A 9,235-nucleotide genomic window follows, 5' to 3' on the forward strand; every position below is an offset into this window, starting at 1 on the left:
AAAACCCCAAAACCTGCGGCTAGTGGCCTAAGCGCTAAGGCTGTCCGGATTGCCTGTATTAGCCTAGCCCAGGCGCAAATAATGTTAGCAATAGAGCAAGGCACCCTTGGCCTTTTTTAACGCTAAGGTACGCCTAGATACGCCGTATACTTATATACTATAGCTAGAAGTGTTAGACACATCATGAGGGCGGCCAAGGCGCTAGTGGTAAGCGAGCTAATGGCGATTTTCCATGCCGGGCATAGAAAATCGTGATTGGTTAACAGAGGTCACAGGAGAACACGCGATAAGCCTTACCTCTTGCGACGCGTAGATCTTAGAGAATAAAATCATCTATCTATAACACCGTATAGTACATATTATTATAATATATATATTCTGCACGTTATAAAAGTTATACTAACACTAATTAGTGAGCGCGCATAGATTAGGAGATACGCACTTGCTTAAAAGACGTTTACGCTCCACCTTATAAAGGCCCTATTTCAGTTAAAGAGAATTAAAGTACTTTGGATTTGGAAGACGTCTAACGCTCCACCTTACCCAGAAATACCTTAAATCTACCCTGGATTTAGAAGACGTCTAATGCTCCACCTTAACTAGAGACAGACCACTATACCAGTAGTTAACGTAACCACGTTAAGAACGCGACCATACTAAAAACGCGACCACCCTAACCACCACTTAAACTATCCCTTAAATAACCACTTAAACTATCCCCTAAACTATTCTACGCATCTTCCTTATTTCTTTTAAGATGGCTATACCTATAGACTAGAAGGTAGAAATAGAATAATAGAGGAACGGGATTAATATATAAACGGCAACTAGTAAAGACCTTATAGACTTTATACTATTTAAGTTATAGGAATACAATAAGTACAAGTTAATAGATAATAGACTTTGGTCCTCCTTCTAAGACGATTTTAAAACATTTAGTATTAATATATTTTTAAAAGTAAATATATAGTACCTTTAAAGCATGTATACCTTCCTACGATATAGAGGAGTATACGTACATATAAAGGAGAAACGTATAATATATACGCAACTCTTATTTAAATTAACCTAGGAAGAACGCTAATATTCCTAGACTTAAGAGAACTTAGATAAGGTATATGATGAGCTAAATAGAAATAGGTTTTAGTTAAATAAAATAAACAATATACTTAAGCGCGGTCTTAACTATAAAGTATTACAAGACCTAATAGTTCGCATAACCCTATTTCAACTATAATAACCATTAAGTGTCTAGATTATAACCCTACCACTATCTAAAGGAATACTAGTAGGACCTTTACCGTATGTAACCCTATAACCCCAAACCGCTCCCCTTCTATAGATGCTAACTATATTAGGATAGGGTAAAGAGATTTCTAACGCAGTAAAGATATATATAGAGGAACTTAAATATAATGGTATAAATAGCAGCTTTAATTATAAACTTACTATCTTCTATAACATCTGTAACCAATTTAATATTCTATAAGAGGCTTATAATAAAGCTTTACTAATTATATTAATAGGTCTAGCCTTAAACTAGTACTTTAACAGCGGACTTAGTAATCTCTTATTTAAAGACGCTTATAGGCACCTTCGTAATTTCTTTAAAGGCCCTGGCTTAGAGCGTAAGAACCTTAGTAAATAGAATGCAATCTTATTAAGGACGATAATAGATAAGAATATAGACAAATTAACTAGCGATTGCCTCCAAATATTAATTAATACACTCTCCCAACTATAGCATGGCCTTACCCTAGAACTATAAATAATACTATTCCTAACTAATAAACTTGTTACATCTTACTAGGGAATTCATGTATACTAATTCGCTGTATTAGACCCACCTTAAGAACTAGGCCCCCTTATTAATAAACTATAGTCCTTAATTATGGCTTATAAAAAACAGAACCTAGAGTAAGCTTAAACTTAAGCTTACTACATAGATTGTTGGTACTTTGGAAGGGAGAATAACTATAATTAGTATCAAAACTATAACTAATATTAAAACCGAACTTACGACCGAAACTATAACCGCAACCGCACCCGCCCTTATTTCTCTCTATATTATAAACCACGTTGCTTTATATATAATAAGGAAGGCTGCCGATTATAAAACCATATTTAAGAAGAATAAGAAGAGTCTAAAGCTAAGTTTAGAACCGCTAATAGAGATAAGTTTAGTAAATTTAATAACCGATTTAATAAATGACTTAATTAATATATTATAGACTACGAAGATAACAATATTAACTTAGAAGAAGAGCTTAAGGAAGCTTTCTAAGCACTAACTATTAACACAAATTATAAGGCAACCGACAAGAACTCTTAACTAGATATTAACCACTTCTATACCTCTTTTGGCCAAGTAGAACAGCATAAAGTAACTTTTATAGCTGCTACCCTAGCTAATAAAGCCTTTAGCTATTTGGTTATAACCATAGATAATATAACACCTCTTATAACTAACCAGGACCCCTTTACCTATAATGCAACCATATCCACGTCCCGCTATACTGCAGACTACTTTATAGGTATAATAATTAATATAGGAGCATCTAAACGATCTATAGTAGGATATGGCCAATTTTTAGCATTCTAAAGACTTAATACTAGTGTATAACTTAATACCACCGCATAAGGTATAATTAATGTACAATTCGGCATCAGATTAACCTCATTAATTAAATTAACTAAAGTAACTACCCTAATTGGCATAATTAAGTTTCATATTATTAAAGTTAACACCCTATTTTTACTCTGCCTGGCAGATATAGATTAACTATAAGTGTACTTTAACAACCTGAAAAATATACTAATTACCCCTTAGAGCGAAGTACTAGTTATACGTCGCTTTAGCTATCTATTCCTCCTTTAAAACACATCCCTATGTAACTACTTAACTATATTATTTAATTAAAACCCTTACTACTTAACTAACATTGAATTAAGACGACTACATCGTTGCTTCGGCTACCCTTTAGTTAAGCGTCTTGTATGAATACTTGAACGCTTAGGGCACGATATTAATAGTAAGACTTTAGACTATCTTACATATTACTGCCACCATTATTAAAAATATAAAAAGTCGCCTAGTAGATTTAGATTTACCTTATATAATAATATTAATTTTAACTACTTAATCGTGGTTAATATTATGTATATTAATGGCACACCTCTACTATATATTATTAATAAAGGAACACGATTTTAAGCCAGCAGATGGCTATAAAGCATTAGCGCCAAGCATATATGGGATATACTACAAATGTGCTGGATTAACATATACCTAGGACCCCCTAATATTATTATATACAACGCAGGCAAGAACTTCATAAGCAAAGAATTTAAACAATACGCTATAATACTTGGAATAGTTACAAAAGGCGTACCTATCGAAGCCTATAATTTAGTTAGAATAGTAGAACGTTACTATAGCCCCCTCCGTCGCATATACCATATTATTATTGCGGAACTACCGGATATTAACAAAGACATGGCTTTATAAATGGCTTTTAAAGCAATCAACAACTCCGCAGGCCCTAATGGTCTTATACCTACCTTGTTAGTATTCGGAGCTTACCTATATATAGTAGAATCCGACGCACCCAATCCTACGGTTATAAAACAAGTAGTAGCTCTTAAAAAGGCTATAGAAGAAGTTAAGAAGCTTAGAGCTAAGCGCTAAGTAGTAGATGCCCTTAATATGCGTAACAGACCCAAGATAACCGCGATTTATAACCTACCGCTTAACTTACCTATATTAGTATAGAGAGAAGGACCTATAGGCTAACCTAGCTACTGGTCTGGTCCGTATAACCTACTTAGCATTAAAAATAAGACCTATACTATACAACTTCCCTATAGACCTACTAACTTCCGCAGCATAGTTGTTAAACTATATATAGTAGACCCCGAAATCACAGAAGATACGCAACTAGAAGATGACGATATTAAACTACTTTTACCTTAAACCAAGCCTAAACCTTAACCTTAAACTAAGCCTAGACCTTAACCCGTTAAATATGGAAAAGGTAGACCATGTAAGTACCCTATTAAAGCAAATACTATAAATATCTTAATTTATCTGCAGGATGAGGATAATAATTAACTTATAAATCCTAATTAGTTTACAGTATTACGCCAGAAGGAGATTAAGGGATTGCTTAAGAAAGGAGTTTTTAAATTAGTTAACCCTAAGGATATACCACAAGGCAATAGAGTATTTAACTCTAGATTTGTTAACGAGATTAAGAACCCCGGCACTGATAAAGCCTTTAAGAAGTTAAGACTAGTTATATAGGCCTACAACGACCTAGAGAAAGACCTCGTACTAACCCAATTACCTATAATTTAACGAGTTAGCTAACGCCTTATTCTTTGCATTATAGCTATAACTTAAAACAATGGTATATATCTCTACTTATAAGACATTTTATAGGCCTATATATAATTAACTATAAAACTAAACCGAGACTTTTATATTAAAGCACCTCTTAAACTTAGTACAGCGCTTAGAGTCTTATAAGACACAATTCTAAAGGTCGTTAGACCTTTATACGGCATTCCTAAGGCAGGCAATTATTAGTTTAAGACTTACTATAACCACTATATTAAAGAACTAAACATGAACCAATCTACTTATAACCCCTACCTACTTTACCTTAATAATACTATAAGTTTCGGAATAGTTGGTTTATAGACTAATAATACCCTCCTACTAGCTAACTTAGTTTTTGTAGCTTTGGAATAGGAGAAAATTAAAAAAGCTAAGTTTTTAACTAAAGAACGCGAGCAACTTATACTGGAATACCCAATTAAGTTTAACGGAGGCATTATCCAACAATAGGATTATATAATTACGCTCATATAAAAGCGCTAATGCCAGAACTTGACCCTTATTAATATTAAGGAAGCTACTATAATAACCAGTTCCAGAGGCACTATTTGTATAGCACTTATACCTAAGGACTAATATATCGCCCAACGAGTAAGAGGAGCTTATATTGCGTCCGTATGCCAGCCTAAAGCTTCTTTTAATTTATCCTACGCTGCCTAGGTAATTAACCCTAACGAGAAAGACGTAAAACTACTTAATAAGAGAATTTAGTAGCAAATTAAGAACTCAATAAGAGGCTTAAGCTTTATTAAGCTTGATATAAAGACACTTTAACTACTTATATTTACTGATTCCTCATTTATAAATAATAAAGACCTCTTATTATAGATTGGATATATCCTAGTACTAGCAGACTTATTAAACAAGGCGAATATTGTCCACTAGTCCTTAGTTAAGTGTAAGAGAATCACTAAAAGCGTACTAGCCTCCAAATTATATGCTATGGCCTATAGTTTTAATATTGGCGCTGCAATTAAGGCCACAATTAAATTATAACTTAATATCAACCTCTTGCTTATTCTTTGCACTAATTCTAAGTTAATTTATAAATGCCTTATTAAACTAGGAACTATATAAGAGAAGAGACTTATAATTAATGTTATATGCCTACGCTAGTTATATAAAAGATGCGAAATAGCGGAAGTTAAATGGATTAACGGAGACAGTAACCCTATGGACGCTATAACTAAAAGCAAACCATTATTAGCCCTTAAGCGACTTATCGACATAAACCGAATTAAGTTAAAGATAGTGGAATGGGTAAAACGCACTATGTTAGTAACTTAGTTAATTAATGTGTGAATATAATAAAGAGGGTGTATATAATCTCTGTGTCACGTAACCGCAATCTACGGCAATCTGTGGCAACCTATAGCAATCTACCTGCACCTATAACACTACCTGGTACTATTATAACCTATACTATAATAGCAAGGAAGGAAGGAAGGAGAAGTGCGTATATGGATTTTTAAATTGCACAGTTGTAGGATACCAGATCTTTACATTTTCTAAAGTATTCCTAGTGTAGCTAAAAGTGTTAGACACATCGTAAGGGCGGCTAAGGCGCTAGTGGTAAGCGAGCCAATGGCGATTTTCCATGCCGGGCATAGAAAATCGTAATTGGTTGACAGAGGTCATAGGAGAACACGCGATAAGCCTTACCTCTCGCGACGCGTAGATCTTAGAGAATAAAATCATCTATTTATAACACCGCATAGTATATATCATTGTGATATATATATTCTGCACGTTGTAAAAGTTATACTAATATATACCTTTAGACTTCAGCAAACTGTCTTTACTTCTATTACCATTAGGCGCTAAAATAGGCCCCTCTAAATTTGGCTGGCTAGTATATTTAAAATAGCTTTACCCTTACTTATTAACTATAAGTAGCTATCTATCTTCTCTTCTTTTATTAGACCTACCTATTCTACTTACTATCTACCTTACTTATCTTTAAGCATTTATTAATAGCAGTATTATACTAACCCTCCTTTCTTTAATATATTTGCTAATAATAACGTAATATGCGATAATACCTATTAAATAAATACTCTTTGTCTAAGGAGAGTAAATATATAAATTTAAAAACTAATAAAGCTAGTTCTAGTATAGACTTAACTAATATTAATACCTATAGTAATAAAAACAATAATAATTGGGTATAGCTTCTTGCTAATAAAGGCTACTCGCCTAAGTACTACCTTAAATAGCTTAACACGTTTAATAAAGCAGAATATATAAAGAAGGATTATAAACCTAGTAGTACCCGTCTACTTAACCGCATTAAAAAGTAGTGGTATTAGTAAGCAGCCTATCTCTTTCCATTTCCCTACCGTGTTATACTACCCTAATAGCGCTAATATATAGTATAGGTTCTGGGCGTATTTAGGAAAGAACCCTTAAAAGGCCTATATAACTATCTCTTTTTGCAATCTTTATAGCTTTTTTTTAACTAGCTACTTAATTAATACTAAGGGAAAGAAAGAAGGAGGCGCTGTAGAACTAAGGTATTAAGCTCCCTTAAGATATACTAGAAGGTCTACCGCCTTATATATAAAAGAGCGACTAGTATAAAGCTTAATAGTCGGTTAAATAGGAATATATATAAGGTGAGCGTATTTTAACTGCTTTTAGATATTATATACCCCAGGCTTTAGATATAACTAATTTTAGGGGTTAGGTGCTTAAAAAGCTAGCTAAAAAGTATAGCTTAAAGAAGATAGGGCTAGAGAAGCCCTATATATATATAGAGGACCTTATAAAAGTGCTGTAGATAAACCTAATAACGACTAAAAAGAGGTACTCCTATAGACGCTATAGGATACTACTCTAGCTATATTTATAACTGGGTAGTTTTATTATAAATCGGCCTTAAGCCCTCCTTAATCTCTACTATTAGTATATTAGGGTTACGCTACTCTAGGACCTAGAGGGTGGGCTCCACTATATTTTACTAAAATTTATATTTAAATTTATAAGGGAGTACCTTAGTGTAAAAGATATATAGGTTTTTAAAGTTCTATCCTTTCCTTTTAGTTTCTACTATTTATAACGTTATAAAATAAGTACTAATACTTACCTACTAACTAGAAATACCTTCCCTATCCCTTACCTTTAGCCCCTATATCTTCCTTCTTAGTCTCCTTTTTACTAATTAGGCGTTTATAGTATATAATCTTATATCTCCTAAGGAGCTAAGTAAGCTCTATATTAAGCCAGGTTATAATAAGCTACTATTATAGCTAAATTGGAAACTAGACGATATTTCTATATTCTACCAGTTAGTAAGGACTCTAAATAGCTAAACCATTTTGTAATAAAGTCTTATAGTAGGAACTACGGTAGACTTATTAATGGGCTAGGTATATAGGTATAGAATAGTTAACAACGTAATAATAACTTAGTAGAGTGGTTGCCTAATAGATTAACTCTAATTGTATTCTAAGATTTACTATAAAGGAGAGAACTATTTAGGTAGGGACTATGGTCCTTTAAATATATAACTATACTTCTAAGAAATCCCCTTTATACGTAAGGTATGTATACTCTATTTACTCTATTTTAGATTATATAGATCCTATAAATTATATAGATTACGTTATATAACCTTAGCTACTATTCCTTATTATATAGTTCTATCAGCTCTATTCTAAACCGTACCTATATTAATTAACTAGCTTCTTCTAACTCTTCTCTAAGTAGTTATAATATTATACTTAAAGCGTTTATAACACTATCTCCCTCCTCTTTATCTTCGTCCTTAAAGATTTTAAATATCTTTAAGTTGCTTACCAGAGGTATAATACCCATTTAATTAATTTGGTTAATATTATTACTTATTATACCTAAAGCTTCTTCTTCTTCTTTAACTGCTCGTCGCGCTCGTACTATTACTACGATATTATCTCTTAGTAAGATTATACCGTTTTTATATTCTCGCTATTTAAAAGAGGGGTTAGTTTATATTATATTAATAAACCTATCTTCACAATAACCGTCCTCTTACTTAGAGTGCACTAAAGCGAATATTTATTTATCTTATAATATTTACTCTATCTCTAATACTAAATATATACAATCTATTACTCTTAATAGTTATCTAATTTCTTAACTAATTTATCTTAGAGTTTTGTATTTAATCTACTGCTGCGCGGCTAGATAATAAACTATTAGTTACCCTAGCGGAGTTATATTATTCTTATAATGCTAAATAGGAGGCTACTAATACTTAGTAACGGGCCCTTAAGTCTTATCTTATGGCGTCCGCTTAGTTAATCTATCTTAAAAAGGGTTATAAAAAGGTCTATTTTAAAGAGTAGAAACTTATAAAATAAGGTTTATAAAAACTTAGCAATAAAAAAACGGATTTTCCTTAGGCTAGAAAGAAAATAAATCTAAGTAGTTTAGTAACGACTCTTCCTAGGTCCCCCTTAGGTGACTTATTCTTTAGTAATTCTTCTTTATTAATACTACTTAACCTAATCTCTTCTAATACTCCTCTACTTTTCTTATAGCGTTTTTTAAATTCTCTAGTAGTTCCTAAGTAGTCTTAGTATAGCCTATCTACTTAACCTTATACTATATTTTATTGTTAATATCCTTATAATTAATAATCTTTAAAACTTACTATTTATCTTCTTCTTACCCTCTATATATATCTGCCTTATAAACTAATAGCTTAATATTTCTATATACTAGTTTTAGTATTATAATATACTATATAGGGTAAATTTTTATTTTAGCTAGTAGGTTTAACTTAAATATAACTAGTAAAATCCTTTATATAATTTTAAAAGGNNNTAGTNTAANNTAGTNTAACTTNTTACTTAG

Source organism: Cenococcum geophilum (assembly GCF_001692895.1).
Source record: "Cenococcum geophilum 1.58 unplaced genomic scaffold K441scaffold_48, whole genome shotgun sequence".
Taxonomy (NCBI): domain Eukaryota; kingdom Fungi; phylum Ascomycota; class Dothideomycetes; order Gloniales; family Gloniaceae; genus Cenococcum; species Cenococcum geophilum.